Here is a 20,000-nt window from a genome sequence, read left to right as displayed (position 1 = left end):
ATAATAATAACCGGCATGAATAGGTTCAGTCTGATCCATCTAGATTCATAATTAAGCAAGATCAGTCAAAAGTACATACCAAGTCTTCATTTCCTGTTCAAATCTGCTTCGTAAAAACTCCCAAAGCAGTAACCAGAAACCCTGCGCCAAATAGCCAACACCGGCGTGCATAGTCCCGAAATATAACCTAGTACGGAACCTTCCCTCAAAAAGCGGGTCGTCATATCTTAAAAACTAACCACAGAATCTTCTTAAAAATAATCTATTTACGTTTCCACACCCAAATGACCTGCTATATAGAACTAACCCAACCTAAACCTAACCTAACCTAGGGGCATGGCAAAAAACCGGGGTTTGCCACCGGCGTCTAAAACAGAACACGTTTACGTCTGTCCCCAATAAACACCGCTTGTTTTAACGAACCAGCGCGACGTCTTCCACTGAACGGAGCAAGAGGAAGGGAAGATTGCGCAATCTTCCATCAATCTGAATGACCGAGGCTCGGCCCAGAAGACGTGCAGGAACGGCTAATTATCACGGCATCTTTAACACGAATCCTATTTCCCTATTATAGTCTGATGATAACGGTTCTTTTTTTTTTTTTTTTTTTTTTTTGCATGAGTGCCGCTAACGTAAATCACTTCTCTTTGATTAGGTGATGGATGCGCAAGCGGTTCTACCTAGCCCCCGCACAAGTAGAGAGAGAGAGAGAGAGAGAGAGAGAGAGAGAGAGAGAGAGAGAGAGAGAGCATAAAAAGTAAACACGAAAGAGAAGACACTATTTGCAAAAAGGTGCTCATATAATTCACGAAAACTATACAAAGAGACTCATATGAATCAGGAAAACTAAAAAAGGTGCAAATATAATTCGAGGAAAACTATAAAAAAAGTAAAAATTCAAAGCATTACTTTACATTACATTACAACAATACCGAACCGTTAGGAATTTCCTCTCCTTGCTAATAAGTAAGCAGGGGGATGGAGAGAGAGAGAGAGAGAGAGAGAGAGAGAGAGGATTGTTCCTTGGCCCGTAAAGGGTCGGGTCGAACGGTAAGGAAATAAGGTCAAGAGGTCGAAGCATATTGTATGCTTCGAACCGGAAGCGTGTACCGGTGCCAACTGCAGTTAATCAGCCAAATTCTATCTCTCTCTCTCTCTCGTGCGTTGCCAAAGAATATTATCGATTACGAAAGACGAATTCGACAAGCGACTACGATATAAAATTTGGAAAACGTTTAGACTATAAGGTTAACGAAGAGAGAGAGAGAGAGAGAGAGAGAGAGAGAGAGAGAGAGAGAGAGAGAGAGAGAGAGAGAGAACTTCGCTGTCAGTATAACAGCTTCAAAAGAAACACTGGCAATATAATATAGGTATTATTAGTTTATAGTATCACTTCCTCTCTGCTGACTACTTCAAACTGCCTAAATTTCAAACCCTAATTTTCTCAATTTCCCTCCCTTTCATCCAGGGGTTCTTAACAATGGGTATCCATAAACCTCGGGTCATGGGAATCACATGCTTGCGGTATGGGACTTGATTTCTGGATATTTGTATATATTTGATTTTAATGTCGATGTATACATGGGTACATTTTGTAAATAAATAAAAATATAAAACTATAAATGCTTTTAATTTTCTTGTTTGTTCTACCCCTAGTTATTCATACCTAACGAATGTATTAAAATAAGTATATTAAGTTATATTGTCAACAATTAGGACTTAAGTTGACTTAAGCAAAGGGGGAAAAGGACCATATTGGGCAATTTGTTGGGGGTTAGGAGTCGTCAAAAAGTTATGAACCCCTGCTTTAATGATTCCGGACGTGAATTCTAACTTCTGACATTTTTTTTTAAAATTAAGGCTTAAAAAAAAAAACCTACATACACATGATAAGACTTCAACAGGTGTTTTCTTTTTTTGGTGTCTGGCTGAGATTCATTTAATTCAAAAAAACAGGAAAAGAAAGAAAGAAAAAAATCAAACACAATAAAAAAATCAACCACTACATCATCAAGTCATTTCAATAACGGTATTTGCTTCTCCAATAACGGGGGACACAAATTCTACCGCGTGAGAGAACAGACTCTCAGACAGATACTGACACGCACAAACAGAACACAGGCACAGAAACACACAGATGACACTCGCAGAGCTCATTTCAAACAGATCAATTCTGAACGAGTTTTATTTTTTTTTTTTTTCCTGGACAAGAATCACAATGCACACTGCTAAAAACAGTTACAAGCGTCAGATGATAGAATTTTGTCGTTGGCTAAGACTTAAGATATCTATTTTCAATCCTCGAGAGTTCCCATCATTCCGTGCTCGTAAGCTGATGTAACTGATCCCTTTTTGGGTGAAAAGGGAACATCATGATGTGATAATGTAGCTTGCTGACCCAGCATTATAAGAACTCAGGGATAAGAACACGATGTTATGATATAACCACGGGCCTGCATATCAGATCATGTTCTCCGAACCTAGTTCTTCAGCCTTCTTACGAAAAGAAACCACATCGGTACAAGGAGAGATCTCGAAGTTATGGGCAAAGCTGGAAAGAATCGTCTAATGACAAAAGGAATCCTGTTTTATATAGAAATGACGTATATGGTAGTTTTATGTGTATATATGTATAATCTGGTAATGATATTTGCTCACTTTTATACAGACAAGTCGTATGTATTCCAATTTGTATAACATTTAGTTCTGAATAGAGGAACATTCCATTTTTGAGGAATAAATAAATTCTGGAGCTGATCATACTCAATTATTCTATGCAAATAACTAAAGGAAACTACGAGGCTTCACTCTCACATTCGAACGAACACAGTAACGAGAAATTCCGAGAAGCGTAACCCACACTCCAAAGGTCTTAGTAGATGCGCTACTGTAGAAGATTGCTAAATTATCTTTTTTACACACATCTTATCACGCCCGTCATATCTGCGAAGAATCAAATGCGTACGGTCTAAGCAACCCAACGAAGCATGAATAATAATGGTGCTATAAGAGTGTTGCTATACAGCAAAGCACGGTTTTCCTTCTCAGCTATACATGTATTGCCCAATATAACTCGTTTCAGTTTTACGTGTTATTTAAGCCATGCTGACTTCAAATAGTTTCAATACTGTCCAATATAATTCGTATATGTTTTACGTGTTATTCCGGACTTAATGAATCTGAATACATAACCGCAGAGTGAAACAAAATTTCAAGCAATTGAAGGATACAGTGCACTACAAATACTTGACACAAAAAAGTTTTCATTTACGAATATTTGATCTCATGACCCGGCACTGGAACCGTTAGACTATTCATTACCACAATACGAAGAGAGGAATTACTATTATAAATTAATATAAAAAAATAATTTACTATTTAAAAACGATAGATTAACTTAGCAAAATGACTTTTGGCATGCAGCTGAATGGCAATGTAGGGTTATCAATTTTTGCAGCGAAAATGCCACACTACCCCTAACTCCCGTCTGTATTCCATTCTCTTTATTCTTTTACCGTAAATGTGTGTTCATTTACTTTGATTTACGTAATCTGCTTAAAAGCACGAACTCAGACACTGTGAACGGTTAATATCCCCACTGGATATAGTGATACTGGCCTGGTTAAAACCTGATATTCTACTTGGATCAAGCAACTGAACTCTTGCATTAGCTTACAGCCTACGAGGTAAAGTGCCACCCGTAGTATGTGACTCATAATTATACTTTATTCGATACAGTTTCCTATGGGAGCTTGTTCCCCTTACAATTTATATCTTATAATTATTTGTGTGAACTTTTCATATGAAAATGGAAAACAAGACGTAGATACTTTACGAAAATATTGCCAAAAGTCAATGCCAGGGTTCTTTTTCAAGATTTTGAAACTGTAGGCTATAACAGAAGAGAGATTAAAACAACCAAAATGAACCTAGAGAAAACTGGGGGAAACACACACACACACACATATATATATATATAATATATATATATATATATATATATATATATGTATATAAATATATATATATATATATAATATATATATTATATATATATATATATATATATTATATATATACTATACGTCATATCACATTACCGTGATTCATATACATATCGAACTACAAATGTCCTTTAATATCTAATTCGCTCTACCCCGGAACTGATATATTTTCATATATGTTTAATCGAGGGGGAATTTATTAAGCGATAATAGAATTGCTGACCGACAGGCGCGAACCATCGACCTCTCAATTCCAGGACTGGCAGTGAAGCCTGAGCCAACCTTCACTGCCAGTCCCTGGAATTGAGAGGTCGATGGTTCGCGCCTGTCGGTCAGCAATTCTATAATCGCTTAATAAATTCCCCCTCAGTTAAACATATGAAAATATATTAATTCCAGGGTAGAGCGAATTAAATATTAAAGGACATTTGTAGTTCGATATATATATATATATATATATATATATATATATATATATATATATATATATATTAATATTTTGTATGGGATTGATAGACACCTGTATATCTACCCAACAAAGTACTCTATCACTGACGCACATACGACAGAATAATAAAATCATGCAACACAAGACTGGATTCCAAACCCGCTAATGCTACTGCGGGCCGAGTATTAAGTCTGGAATTCTCAAAGTCTTGGGTTCGAAGCCGTTGGATGACTGTAAAAAGTGATTCCATCGAGGGCTTAAGGTATGATTTGACAGGTCTATCTTGTACAACGATAATGGAGAACTCATTCTAAAACATAATAACTTTACTCTTACAAGATATCCTAACTTAAAAATAATCAGCATAACTAAAGATGAGAATAATATATATATATATATATATAATATAACTATATATATATATATATATGTGTATATATATATATATGTATATATATATATATATAGTATATATCACTCTTAACTAACAAAGTACTGCCAGTATTCAAAACACATTATCAAAACCCACTGCCGTTACAGAAGGGATATATTATACAGGCATCGGATAAGATAGCGTGACTACCATTCCGTTTGACAGAGATAAATTATTGTTTCATTGTTTTCGGTTTCTAGGTCACAACTGGGGAAAAAAAAAAAAAGAGAGAAAAAAAAAAGCAATTTTAACGGAAAGCGACAGATATCGACTGGTTAAAAAAAGAAAAAATAAATAAAACGAAAAGAAAGCGGTTGTGTAGCAAAAAAAAAAAAAAAAATCACCTGGTTATAATAAATTATAATACTTAAGCAGTAACATCTTCATTAATAACAATACTACCTGAATTCGGCGAAAACGTTCATTGCTGTCTAAAGAGCCCAATGACCCGTCATTACATGGCTCTTCTTCCAGATTGACAACAGAGGAGGGCACAGAACGGTCGCGACGCGGGAGCGCTCTAATCGAAGCTTCCCAAGGTTTCGTTTCCTTTTTTACGTCCTTGATCCAAGTCACAGTCACGTATGGAGTGTGTTTTCTCAGCAGCTCCCCTTCCCCCCTACGACGCCCCCACAAGACGTCACCGTTAAGTCAGAGTGACATCTCTAGTGAGTGACGCCGTGCCCAAAGTGGGTTTCGCTATCTTGGCCAATGTTGAACTGAACCTCAGAGCAGGTTCCACTTGGCTCCGTGACGTTTTTCACGAGTGGACCTCGACTTATGTTTACTACGTGATTTGCCGTTGCTGCTGATATCTGTTGAGTTCTCTAGTGGGTGGCCGATTAAGACTGAAGTCAATTACTCTTTTTAAAGTTAAGGCAAACATTTGGCAGCAATGTAGGATAAAAAGTTGAACAAAAACTGGTGACAAAAGCCTGGATTCCAATACTGAGACGACTTATACCCTTGTTATTCTAGGTACGAATTATTTCGAGCACCTCGATCATTCTTCCATCTGTCTAGATGATACCTTTCGAGCCCCGAATATCTGGATACTGATGCTGAGGGTACTCATTAAAACGCATCAGCGAAAGGATAGGGTTCTTTACGAACTTCGGTATCAGACTTAGCACCTGATTTCTGGGATTAAATGGACGATTTTACTGTTGCCTGGCTCTTTTTACCTTTGAAGTTCATATAAAACAGTTATGTTCAAAAAGATAGCCGAAACAACGACGTGAAATCTACGTGAGAGCAACGCTCTTTCTAGCGTTGTATAAAAGTCCTTCCAGAAGAAGAAACAGCATTAAAACAACGCAATGTAGACTATTGAACACTCACACGAACGGACAGCCCTACACAACACATAGGCAGAATTGCTACTGTTCTCAATTTCCAGGAATCTATTTGCATTCCTGAGCGAATTGCCAGAAGTAACTTTGCCGGACTGGTCGGCCCGGCGCCTAGTGGTCAACAGCACTTAAGGTCACCAAAGTCATCAGGCATTACAACGAGAAACTCACTGGAGAGATCCTTCAGCCTGTGATATTTTGGCCAGCCTTTGAACAGACAGACACACACACACACACACACACACACACACACACACACACACATATATATATATATATATATATATATATATATATATATATATATATATATATCACACAGAACACAGAATTTAAGCCAAAGGCCAAGCACTGGGACCTATGAGGTCATTCAAAGCTGACTCTGAAATTTAGAGTACAAAATGTTAAGTTTATCTTAGTTTTACCAGACCACTGAGCTAACTAACAGCTCTCCTAGGGCTGGCCCGAAGGATTAGATATTTTTACGTGGCTATAAACCAGCTGGTTACCAAACGACGGGACCGACAGCTTATTGTGGGATCCGAAACACATCGAGAAATGAATTTCTGTCACCACAAATAAATTCCTCGGATTTCGCGTTGGCAGAGTTGGGAATCGAACCTTCACATTTGCACTAGGAAAGTAAGATGGACGAGATAATATATGAACAGAAGTACATTAAAATTAATGAAAGATGTTGCATCTATGGGCCGAAGGGACACTGCAAAGAACCTCAAGTAATGCCTACCGTGCACAGCATCATGTGCACTGACGGTACGGCTTCCCTACAGGTGTGCTCTGAAAAGAACGTCATGGAGGCGACCTTTCCTCAATGGCAGACTGATTTAAGGTTACGTATGTCCCCTCTGGGCCATGGTTCGACCCCAGTCACGAAATTACAGGTAACCTGATTTGGTTCACATGCATAGTTCATCGGTAAGCCGTGTGGACACCGTGAACCAAAGGTCAATCGGTCTAAATCAGTCTTCCACGCCATTCACTTCCTGGAATTCTCACCTATCCTCTGCGTTTCCAAAGCACGTTCAAGTCTATATGCCCGAAAGAAATTATTTGTCATTTTTACTCCCAGTGTGTTTGTATAAAGGGACAGGGCGATAGAATATCGGTATTATGGAACTAAAACTTGTGTCCCAATTTCTGTGCACTGAGTTCATGTTGTGCAATTAAAGAGAGAGAGAGAGAGAGAGAGAGAGAGAGGAATATTACATATACTTCGGACTGTTACTAATAGAGTCAATAAGCCCAACGCTATTTAATAATTATATAAATCAGAGCACATATTACTGAGCACACATTGCTAAATAAGCCATGTATTAAATAATTCTTCTTTATTTTATCTTTTGCCCTAGAGTAAATGGTTAGAATGCATAAAGGCATATGGGTCTGTCCAGCTTATATCTTTCAAAATGTTTCCTAGTCTATGTGTATATACTATATATATATATATATATATATATATATATAGATATATATATATATATATATATATATATATATATTATATATATATACATATATACATACTCCGAGGTGGATGTACCTCTCCCGCTTAATTAGGCACCTGGCTTTACCTATCCGACACATTCTCAAGTCAAAGAAAGTTGGTGTTTCAATAAAACACTTTTAGGAAATGGTCCTCTTCCGTCTTTTGTTCTTAATTACGACGCCGAATTTGTCAAAATATTCTTGAATTTGAAAATTGCAGAGCGAAATTCACTCTAATGAAGAGCATTTTGAAGTCAACAAGTTTTGTTACTATTTGTCATATAATGCATAGATTGAATTATGTCATGAATAGTACCGTACGCAAAGTTTTATAAGTAATCACTTACGCATGATTTAATTTTCATAATCACGTGTAAAATAAAAACAGGGAATACGAACCAAGGTGTCTTCCAGGAGCACTGCGTTAGATACGTGATGGATTCTGGGAATATAGTGGTATTACCCGGATGTTAAAAAAAAAAGTTACAGACGATTTCCTCAGAAAATAACTGCGACCAAATTCCGATACGATTATAGTAAAAAAAAAAAGTTAATAGTATTGCAGAATTCTTTTCTTGGAAGGAGGTTTTTCTAATATAAATAGCCATTTTATGTATCCACTATATCTGCCTCTCTGGCCTAAGTCCCACTAACTGGTGATTTCACCAAAAATCAACACGAACTCGGATAATAAAACCTTTCTTGTCATCTTGTACTGCAACATACATCAACTGGAGAATGTGGGGTTCATTGCATTCCTCTCTGTTTCAAGAATAATCTAACCTACTCCTTTTCAAGATGCGATTTGTTATTATTTAAAAATAAAGTCTACTTCCTCCCATCTCTAACTCAAATCAACAAAGTGCAAACTGGTAAAAGGATAAAAGGATTCAAATAAACCGATCGGCTCTTCGTCAGGTGTAAACTTAGGTTTATCAGATGCAACTTTGCTGTTCAAGGCCAGACTTCTGCAATTTCTTAATTTTCAGGGGCAATACCACGACACTTTATGTAGATTTCCATATTAAAGTCGTTTTCGACTGGGAAGGTCTCCAGTGCTATCAGAAGAAAGAACAATGAAAAAAAAAATCTTTACATTATACATCAAGGTGTAATTATGTGTCGTTAACAGATTTTCAGGGTTTTGCTTCAGATGATGATAATAATAATATAATAATAATAATAATAATAATAATAATAATAATAATAATAATATTGTCTGGCAAAATGCGTTGAACTTCGCTACTTATAATATAATAATAATAATAATAATAATAATAATAATAATAATAATAATAATAATAATAATAATAATAATAATAATATCCTCACATCTTTTTAACTCAGCCAGAATACAGTTCCTTGCACTTCCCAAATCCGCGACCCCCCAAATCAATTAAATGTCCTGTTATACAGGAAGTCAGCGACGCCTCCACACTGAAAAATGTCGCGGCAAAGATGGCACGAATAATTAGGAGGTCCCAGACTTAACCGCCGCATTTTGTCTACTAAGCCTGACAGCTAAGCAACTACACAATTATTATTATTCATATTCAGAAGATGAACCCTATTCATATAGACAAAGCTCACCACAGGGGCCAGACTTGGAATTCAAGCTTCAAATGAATAGTGCTCATTTGAAAGCTCATTAGCAATACAGACAGAAGAGATCGGTTATTTGGAAAGATGAAAAAAAAATCATGAACGAAGAGCTAAATAAATAGATAAGAATTTAAGTTAATGATCAAAATAGAGGGAGAATTGTTTTAGGGTAACAATGCGTTGCATCTTCGCTTGAACTTTTGAAGTGCGATTTGCGCAACGTCCTCAGGGAGACTCTTCCACAGTCCAACGGTGAGTGGAATAAAGGACCTCAGGAACTGATTAGTCCGACAGCGAGGCATATTTCCTCAAGTTCGAGTCCTGTGCCCGGCGTGAGAAGAGGCGTCCGCCGCTTTTCTTTTACCCTTTGTGGTCGTGAGAGGTCTTATGCTGACCAAATGGCTAAGTGGTCGTCCATAAGACTTCCCCAGCCGCAGTTTCCTGTCCGGAAGTCGCGCTTTTTATAGAAATAGCCGATCTGGAGACTTGTTCTCGGTTTTTATTTTTTCCTTTATTTCGTTAAGGGTTGTTGTGAAGAAACAACACATCTGAGGGACAATTCTCGTTTTTTTTTTTTTTTATTAACATCATCTTTTACTTTCGGTTTTATTTCCTTAAGGGTACTACTGTGAAGAAACAAGATCTGAAGATTAATCCTGGTATTTTTAATTAATAGCTTCCTTTTTGCTTTTAGTTCGTTATGGGGTTTTGCGAAGATATAACAGAGCTGCAGATAAATTCTCGTTTTTTCTTACTACTATCTTTATAGCCTTTTATCGTTGAAGGGTTCTGTTAAAGAGGAATATTTTGTTCGACCAAGGTGGTGTTTGTTATTGCAACGAAAGCAACCGTGAACTTCACGACGAAAGTTCTCTTTGTTATAAACGAATGAATTTACTGAAGCGCTTGTTATTGGAAGTTCACATCATTCCCAGTGGTTGTTTTTTAATCGAAAGCCCGTTCGGACGTCGCCGCAGGGAAGGTCGTGACGTACTTCCAAAACTGGTTACAAGTAACGGCACCTCTGTTGGTAGGGTAGGTAGGTACTATTTCGCGCCTTTTCGCCGCCGTGCGAGAGAGTTCGTCGTGTCAAGCCTGTGTTTTCAAGAGCAAAATACGAGGACGACCTCTGAAGACAACAGCTTCCTAAAATTTAAAAGTAAAGAAGCTTCGATTAACGAAATAATACAGCGGCGCCGGACACCTGTGGCTCAGCTAGGGTTCCTTGACCGTCGACGGAGAAGGCAAAGGGAGGAATCCCGCAAGGTGATATCACCTACCGCTGCTACTTCCTGTCACACATGCGCACTCCACGACACCCAAGCAACGACTGACGGGCCTGGCAGAAGACAAGGAGTGAAGAAGAGTGGAAGAAGAAAGAGTGTTTATGTATGTTGCGATAAATAGGGCTCTTCCCCACTGAGCTATCTCTGGAGATTGATACAATGTTAAGTGATTCAGTAATAAGAAGAATCTGTCCCTTTTGGGAAAAACTGCCTTTTTTTTTTATCTACTAGAAAGTTTGGCCTCAGATGGTGATTTCACTACTGTTCTCAGTGATACGCCTACTATCAAATGAAACAATCAAAGATCAACAACAATTGCCAATAATCAAGAAAACAAGAAAACAACAGAAATGGTGAGAAGCTGGCTTGAAACCAGATGCCATCAAACTTATTTGACACTTTGACCTTCGAAGAAGCGGTTAAATTAGAGGGACTGGTGTTATGAATTCTTTCCCTTTCCAGTTAGTATTGAAATGAAATCCACATCTGTTTAGGAAAGCTTTAAGAATATTTATATCTGGTTTTATTTAATAAGTGAAAATTGAAGGAAAATTATTCATATTTAGTTTTGTTTAAAAAATTGGAGGGGGATCATTAATGCATGTCAAGAGAGGCAATATATGGAATAAGGCGTCACTTAACGTCGCTGATTCTCATGTTCGACAGTTCAAGTTAGTGAGATGACAAAGCACTTATCAGTTATAATTCCCCTTCGGTATACATATACACACACCGCCCTAACACACACACATATATATATACGTATATATTATATATATATATATATATATATATATATATATATATATATATATATACGTATATACATACATATAAGCATGAAGCTAATAACGTCGTTTAATATCCATTCGCTCTACCCCGGATATATATATATATATATATATATATTATATATATATATATATATATATATATATATAAATATATATATATGTGTGTGTGTGTGTGTGTGTGTATGTGTATACCAAGTACTATATGTGGCATTTACATAATTTCTTTATCCCAGGTACCCTCGAGTCATATTCAAATATATCAAGCAAAACAGCTCTGCGCACGAGGCTTTGGAATTGTGTGTGTGTGTGTGTGTGTGTGTGTGTGTGTTGGGGGGGGTGGGGTGGCGGTTTGTGTGGCTGGCTCAATCCATTCGTTCACCCCCCCCCCCCCCCAACATAAACAGCAAGTTTTGTGCATCATCTCAGCCCTGAAGTATTGACATCTGGAAAGTGATAAAAAAAATCGTATGAATGTTACTGAATATAAAATTGAATCAGTCTCCCGTGAGGACCATGGGTCGTATTCCTTCAGAAAATGCAAGGTTAATAGTACATGTAACTGTCTTCAATGAATAGCTATACATGCTTGCTTTGTCATCTTAAACTAAATTTGATCTTATTCAAAAGCAATGTGGCAGAGGCCACCAGCGTTCCAGTATTCTCGTCTTCTTTCTTTCAGTTTATCACAGAGAGAGAGAGAGAGAGAGAGAGAGAGAGAGAGAGAGAGATTTCTCTTCAAGTACTTGCATAAATAAACCTTCAAATGGAGAATCTTCACGCTCTACCGGAGACTAGTTCATGGGAACTAATATATTTAAGTTCATTATGCATAAACGGGCAACGAAATGTCAGACTGTTACTGTCATTAATGACGACTCTAACACTGATATAGATTCACGCATCAGGAGAAAAAAGGTGAGGAAAATGAGTAGAAAATGTGATACATTCAATCTCATAAAATAGCTTTAAAAAATTAAAATTTTCACAATCGATTTTTGTGTAAGGGACCACATAGTTAAAGAATAAGAATATGAGATTTAGGCCAAAGGCCAAAAAAGAGCTGGGATCCATAAGGTCATTCAACGTCGAAAGGAAAATTTCGAGTAAAGTAGGTTTGAAAAGTGTAACAGGGGGAAAACCTCGCAGATGCACTATGTAACAATAGTTATGAAAGGGTGGAAATGAAGATGGAAGAAGGAGATTATAAACGGAAATAAAATAAAAGGAAGGGGCCGAAGGGACGCTGCCTACAGCAGGAGGGGTAAACTGAAATATTTAACAGCATCAGAGAGGTGCTCCTCTTATTGGCTGCCTATCTCTTAAGGACATACCCAAAATCTTAAGAACGAGTAAGGTTACTCTTATGAAAAAAAAAAAAAAAAAAAAAAACTTTAAGAAACTGAAAGTTACGTCACTATGAACGTTAGCATTTAAATGATTACGTCATTAAAAATTCTCTTAACGCTATATTTTTTTTATGTCAATACCTAGTATATCACTACTTCAAAATGATGATTAACTGTTGGCGGACTACAGACTGTTCGAAGTTCATTAGCGTTATGACTTTCAACATGAGTTTTTTTTCTCCCGTGCCATTTCTGCTTAAACCTAAAGTCTATTTGCGTGAGTGTCAATGTCCGCTTTGTCCATAATCATGAATATCACTGGAGAAGCCAAAGTTCATCAATCACTGCACTTTTTAAACCATGAGAAGACAGCTGGCTAATTTACATTTCTTGTGGAACTCAGGAAAAAAGATTGATATCAGTCGGTTTGCAAAATAAATAAATAAATAAATAAAAGCTGTTTTATGCATTCAATCTTTTCCTAAGAAACGACGCCTATCTATTTCGAGTTCAACGACCATAGAACGTTGTCAATCCTTTCAAAGTCAACGAAACACATCCAGGAGTCACCTGGATGCACCTGGATAAAAGGTGAAATCCTGATAATCACGCCAGGTAAATGATTCACCTTGCGTCTTGTCGTTTTCAACCCACGACAGAGAACTCATAGAAAACACCTATTTTGTCTTGGTGAGTTCTGCTGAGTCAGCAGCGTTCCTTCTTCGGTGTTTCTCCTTGTTCTTGTTCTCCTCCTTCCCTTCCTCTTCACTTTTACCTCCTGTCCATTACTCGTTTTATAACGCAATCTTCTTTTTTTGACGGCATAACTGTCAGTGGCAGGGCGTGAGACAGATCGTCAGTTTAAAAAGCGTCCTTTATTAAGATTAGACTTCATTGGATTGGATTAAAATTGGACTTCATTAGACTGAAATCAAGTCTTAATAAAGTCCAATATTGATCCAGTCTAATCTTAATAAAGGATGTATTGAGTAAGACAGGACTTTATAAATGATTGGACTTTGAAGGTGGAGAAGGCTGACAGGAAACAGCGACCCCGTATGGAGGAGGAAGAAGAAGAAGAAGAAGAAGAAGAAGAAGAAGAAGAAGACTGGACTTAGATTGATCTGCTCATCTGAAAGAAATCTGCCAATTTTTTCAGAGAAACTTATCCACTGAACCCTTTATGAACGCTATATACCTGGACTCTCAAAGGTTCAAGTACTTCACATATGAGTCCCTCGAAGTGATGCTATCGAGATAGTTTGAACTTCCCGTTCATAATCAAGGTGTGGGGGAGGGGATCTTAATTATGAGAACGTTCCAGGCACAGTGGCATTCCTCCCCTATGGAGGTCTGACCTTCTTCCTTTATTTGTTCTTCCAGTACACAAAGGAGAAGGTTCATGCGATGGCAACCTACTTTGCTCTGTTTGGAGAAGACACACATGCATAATGTTATGCGAAGCGAAGCCTACAAACTCTTCCAAAAACGCAGTGGGGTCCTCTATTTACCCAAGGCGTGGTTCCACTGTCAATCGACGTTGAAGAGGGTTTCCTTATTGAAATTAAATACAAAATCTGATACCGATTAACTTACGAATGCAATAAATAGCTTTTGTGGTGGAAATGATTAGTTCTGTTGGGAGAGAAAGTTCTACCCTGGGAGTGTAATAGAAAGCACTAGTTCTGTTGGTGAATAAAGTTCTAGCCTAGTAAAGTAACAGGAATAATAGAAAGCATCAGTTCTGTTGAGCAATAAAGTTCTACCCAGGTAAAGTAACAGCGAAACAGAAATCAAGTGCAATGGAGTTGTTCACTCTGTACAAAGTAAAAACAGTAGCTAAGCAGTCCCACTGATCTGAGGTTCACAGTAAATTTACATAGAATTTAGATTCAAAGCAATACGTCATATCGGTCATAAAAATTGTACAAACACTATTTGTGAAGAATCTGATCATACATGCAGAAAAAACGAGCGAATGCAACTGGAACCAAGCTCGAAAATGATCCCTTCTTGAAACTTACAAAGCTATTTGTATCTGATCTGAAAACAACCCCGAGAGACTATAAAAAAAATTTGTCAAGAAAGACCCAACGAATCGGTATATCTGTGGTTCTCTACTCATATTTCATCATTATATAGAAGAGGGCAGAGTCACAAAGATATAATATAATTTCAGCATATCCTCTCTAAATTAGGTGTTTCGTAGGATAATACCAAACCTCCTCTTAATGCAACTTATGACGAAGGGAATGCACTAAGGCCCTAAGTATCAAAATAAACATACTAGCAAAACGCTAACTCTGTCACAAGAAACTAAATTAAGGTGCTGTCGTCAAAATTAAAGCTCAGGGTTCAGGTAGACAATTGCAAAAAGCCAGGGCTAAAAAGATCAGCCACCGACAGGATCAAGGTTATTGGACTTTAATATCAAGATGCCAAGGCCTAAAAAAATCAAGGTCTAAGATATCCAATCACTGCGAACTAAGGTCAAAGTTCACAGTCCCTTGATCAGGTCAGGAGACACCGAGACCCCTTGGAGGGAGTGGAACGAGAGGTATAGAGGTTTCCACTTCTCCAACAGGTGTCTAGGGATGAAGCTGCCAGCCTTACACCATTTCCTTGACTGCAGCCGATATATTCACCATCTGGGAGCAAAAAGGCAATAAAGTTCAGACGCATCACAAAACGGTTAAGAATTCCATAGAATAGAATGGGAAAAATCTTTGAAAAACCAGAATCTGGACCTCTGTTAAAATAAAAATAAAAATCTTAATCTTACGTTAGGCAGAAATATGACCTCTGAGCACAGCTAAGATGATAATCTCTTGGAAGAAAATAAAAAATGAAAAAATATTAACAGCACGCGCCGAATTTCCAATTTCCGTCTTGGCTACGGCAATGTAAGACTTGATTGCACCGTCACGCAACGGCAGTTCCACCTCCTCTTATTTTTGTTTCGTGTTTTCATGTTTTCATTTTCTATCTCTCTATCTAATATATATATATATATATATATATATATATATATAGATATATAATATATATATATATATATATAAGAGATCCTCACGTGAAAATGAAAGAAGGAGCTACCAAGACTTTCAACTTTTATTCCAAAGACATCTTCAGAGTACCCTGAAGATGTCTTTGGAATAAAAGTTGAAAGTCTTGGTACTTCCTTCTTTCATTTTCACGTGAGGATCTCTTATATACTTCACCCACGGGACCATTGTGGAATTGTAAGATATATATATGATATATATATATATATATATATTATATATATATATATATTATTATATACGTGTGTGTGTTGCACATCAAGACCCGGAACATAAAAACCTAACTTCCATCGTACAAAATTCGCTCGATGTTTAACGAATACTGGGCTCCTAACGCACAATAAACGCGAATATAACTATATCCTCTATACCTGAATAATCATAATGTTAAAACACTCACAAAAATATAAATGAAAACACAGAAAGATCCAATCTCAGACTGCTGTTAACCAGTTCAAAGAACGCAATATTGAAATCAAAGACCAACTAAAAATGCAAGTTGAAAATTCCACTAATTCTTCTGCATCGGAATCGTTTAGTTTTAGATCTGTTCATTTCGATCATGACTTTCCACTTTAATTTCACTCTTTCTGTCTATTCACGCGCCAAGTTATCATCATATTTTCCACTCAGTCATAACTAACGATAGAAATATGGAGGAAAGTTCGTCTACTGAAGCCAGCAAACCCAGAACCAATGGGCAACTTGAAATACCGGTCTCTTTCTCTTCTCTCTCTCTCTCTCTGGCTGACGTCAGGGTACATCAAACTTCGGCAGAAATAAAAGTTTTGTCGGGACTGACCCAAACAATTATTTCACTACCGCGTGTGCAAAATTGTCTGGCTTGGTCAGCCGAGTTCATAGGTCTACATCAGGGCCCCACTTTCCCTTCAGCAACTTCCCATCACTTATGGCTGGCACTGTACATTGTACAACGGATCGTTCTGGTATAAAGCTTGAACTGTTTTGTGTGTTTTTTTTTTTATGTTAAAGGTTACGTTTAGTGGTAAAGTCACCCATTACATGCATGCAATTACACTACACACGAAATCATTGCTTTCTTTTTATATTTCTGCTTAAGATGTCTACGAAACGTTTAGCATACTAATTAAAAAGATTAGAAATGTAATGCTGGCTTTTATAACATACTACCCTTACAGGCCTACTCTAACATGAAATTTTGTTGTACTAATGCAAACTAAATGAAAACAAAATCAGGCAGCTATAGCGAGTACTTACGCATATGTTTTTGATCCCGCGTCCATACGCCTCAAATATGTGAAAAGTATGCAAAGTTAAATATCATATGAAAGGCAATGTATTACTTGAGGTTTCTCTTGTAAGTTAATATACTACGTTAAATTTAAGTGTGACCACGAGAGTAGGTCTCAAAGACCAATTAAATTTTACAAGAAAAATCATTACCTATATATATATATATATATATATATAACATATATATATATGATATATATATATATATATATATCTATATATATATATATATATATATGTGTGTGTGTGTGTGTGTGTGTGTTACCCCCTTATCATTTGACAAAAAAAAGACAATTCAAGGATACGAATCATTTCAAATATATATGTATATATATATATATATATATATATATATATATATATATATTGTGTGTGGTGTGTTGTGTGTGTGTGTATTATTCAAGATATTAACTAGAAACAAGGAAAGAAATAATCTTTAACCCAAGTTTAATGCATCTATTTTTTACAAGTTGCCCCTTCCACTTGGAAAAGAACCCATTCTCTCCATTCTCCCTTTTTCTTTGAAAAGCTATCCTCTTCTCCCATTGGTGCTTGGAATTACCCCCTACAGAGCGACGTCTTTAAAAGGCCTTGGATCCAGGAGAATAGCCTCAGCCCTCAGAACAGAAGAACACCAGACCTCGGAGAGGCCAGCTCTCTTGCCATGACCAGACGCCCCCCCCCCCCACCTCCTGGGCCTGCTTTCCATGCTTTGGGAAGCCCAAGTATACTTTTAACAGTCCCTAGTGTCGCGACTTAGAGAAGGAGGCAACCAGCTTCATCACAAAAAGGTACTGTAAGGGAATTTCCATTTCAACCAGGGAATTGTTTTATCTTTGTCTGTATTTCATTTCATTTTCCAAGGCAACTTGTGCAGTGTTTCATTCCCCTTCACCATCTGGGCTCAATTCTGTAGTTACTCCCCTGTGGTACCAGTAACATTTCCCTAGTGAATTAAAGCCACAAAATAGTTTCTGCTGTGTAAATTTCCCTGTCATTTCAGTTCCCCCTGAGTGGCCTTATGATTGAGAGAAACAGTGAGTAGAGTTCCCCCCACGTGTGCCCTGCCTCATACCTATGCCCCTCTAATTGCAGACAAACGCTGTGCCTGGCTGCGGTAGAACTTGGAAGTCCTTCAAGCTCGCAATTTTGGTCTGTTGCGCAATTTTCCTAAACACGTGAGAGGGCTGCTCCCCCCACGTGTCCGGGTAGACTGAGAGAAGTTCTACTACCCTTGTGTTTCCTGGACCTCTGTAAATTTATGTAAATACAGTGTTTTTAAAACTAGAGTCCAGCTTTTATGTAAAAATTCCTTCCTCTTCAACTTTTTTTTTTTTTTGTTCAAACCCTCGTCCTCTAGTCAAGGCCTAAATCTTCAATGCAAGTGTATTTCTGGGAGGAGACGAGGTGGAATTTTGAATAATATATATATATATCCTTACCATATAAAAAGGGAGAAATTCCTAAATGAGGAAACACAAATATTTTTGGTATGAGTTATAAAGCTTACAGCGAGGCTTACCGAGGCCCAATCTGCGCATGCGCTATATTGCCGTATAAAAACCAACCTTATTAATCACTATTCATCTAATTGTTGGATGCGATTCAACGAAAAATTATCCATACTTTAACAAATTTATAAAATAACTTAAAGGAAACATGCTGTTGTTGGTTTTAGGCCTATGTGGGAAAATTTACAGTACTACAAGAAAACCTAGCTTATTGTCATCAAGCGCATTTGAAAATAAAGTTTTAATTCAATCTAATGATAAATTAGAAATTTTTGATAGTTGATGAGACCGAGTTTACAGAGGTGTAAACACTTATTAAATTAAGTTTGCAAAATACCTTAATGAAGGCCAAAAATAAAATAAATTATCGTATAGTTAAAAAAAAAAACGAGAAATGGAAGGAATGAAAGGCTATTTACTAACCCTAGACTTGGCTAGGCTAGAACCACTTGCATAAAGAGTGGCAAGATATTTAAAAGAAAGGCAGAAATGATCCATAGTCATGCATAAATGTATAATATCGGCCTAAATAAATGTCTGGGCAACTGATTGTCAGGAGTTAGCCAGCTAGGCCCAAGAAACAGCACATGTGTATTTTAACGTCTTCTTGTTCGTTACGTCTTTTTTTTAAACTTACACTGGGTTGATATAATAATGAAACATAACTTACCGTAGACTACTAACCAAACGACCTGTTGCCATGTTTCTGCATTTCAAATCGTCCTGTGACACTAGACTACCACTTTCGATAGACATTTACTTAACAATGCTTTGTTAAATCACATTTCGACTGAATTATATTCCTGTAGTGCTTTGCCTTTACTATTTTCTCACTTTAATGGGACACAATACCGTACTTTATTTACGGAATACACAGTCAAATTCTCGGCTTCTAACACGAAAAATTATGCAAAATACGACACATTTCAGTAACACCCGACCAAGTGACGAGTACTCTTTTAATCGTGTCATTCAAAACTAAAACAAAAGCTATTGATTTGATTGTTTGATATTTTAGGAGGTTGAATCTTTCGACCAATAATAAGGCAGTATTCTCGTGACGTCACGAGACCATCAACGTTTCTCAAAGTTTTGTTTTCTATCCTACCAGCAAAGCTTCTTGATTAAAAACCCACACTAAATAAGAGAAGACATGTTTATAGATTAAGAGATCACTCAAAGGAGAAGCCATGCTGATGTTGAGAAGCATTATGAACCTGTTACCATTCCGAACAGAAATAGTTAGCTAAGAGCTGAATACTTAAGATGCAACAAGTATAAAAACCATTTTTGATTTGCATTAACATACCAGATGCCCAGTATATGTAGCCATTCAGTTCATCACTTCAATAATAACAAAAAAAGCAGTAGTCCCAAA

At 37.1% G+C, this 20,000-nt stretch overlaps 1 protein-coding gene across 1 annotated transcript in view; it reads right to left on the bottom strand.

Moving 5' to 3' along the window:
• The window catches only part of LOC135205434 (uncharacterized), a 45,170-nt gene extending 34,501 nt beyond the window's left edge, over positions 1 to 10,669 (bottom strand). The window contains exon 1 of the mRNA XM_064236013.1: positions 10,626 to 10,669. The gene's annotated coding sequence lies outside the window, so the exon portion shown is untranslated. The remainder of the gene's footprint in view (positions 1 to 10,625) is intronic.
• Between the last annotated feature and the right edge of the window lie 9,331 nt (positions 10,670 to 20,000).

Source organism: Macrobrachium nipponense, chromosome 24 (genome assembly GCF_015104395.2).
Source record: "Macrobrachium nipponense isolate FS-2020 chromosome 24, ASM1510439v2, whole genome shotgun sequence".
Classification (NCBI taxonomy): Eukaryota; Metazoa; Arthropoda; class Malacostraca; order Decapoda; family Palaemonidae; genus Macrobrachium; species Macrobrachium nipponense.
This window is presented reverse-complemented; position numbering and strand designations above follow the sequence as displayed.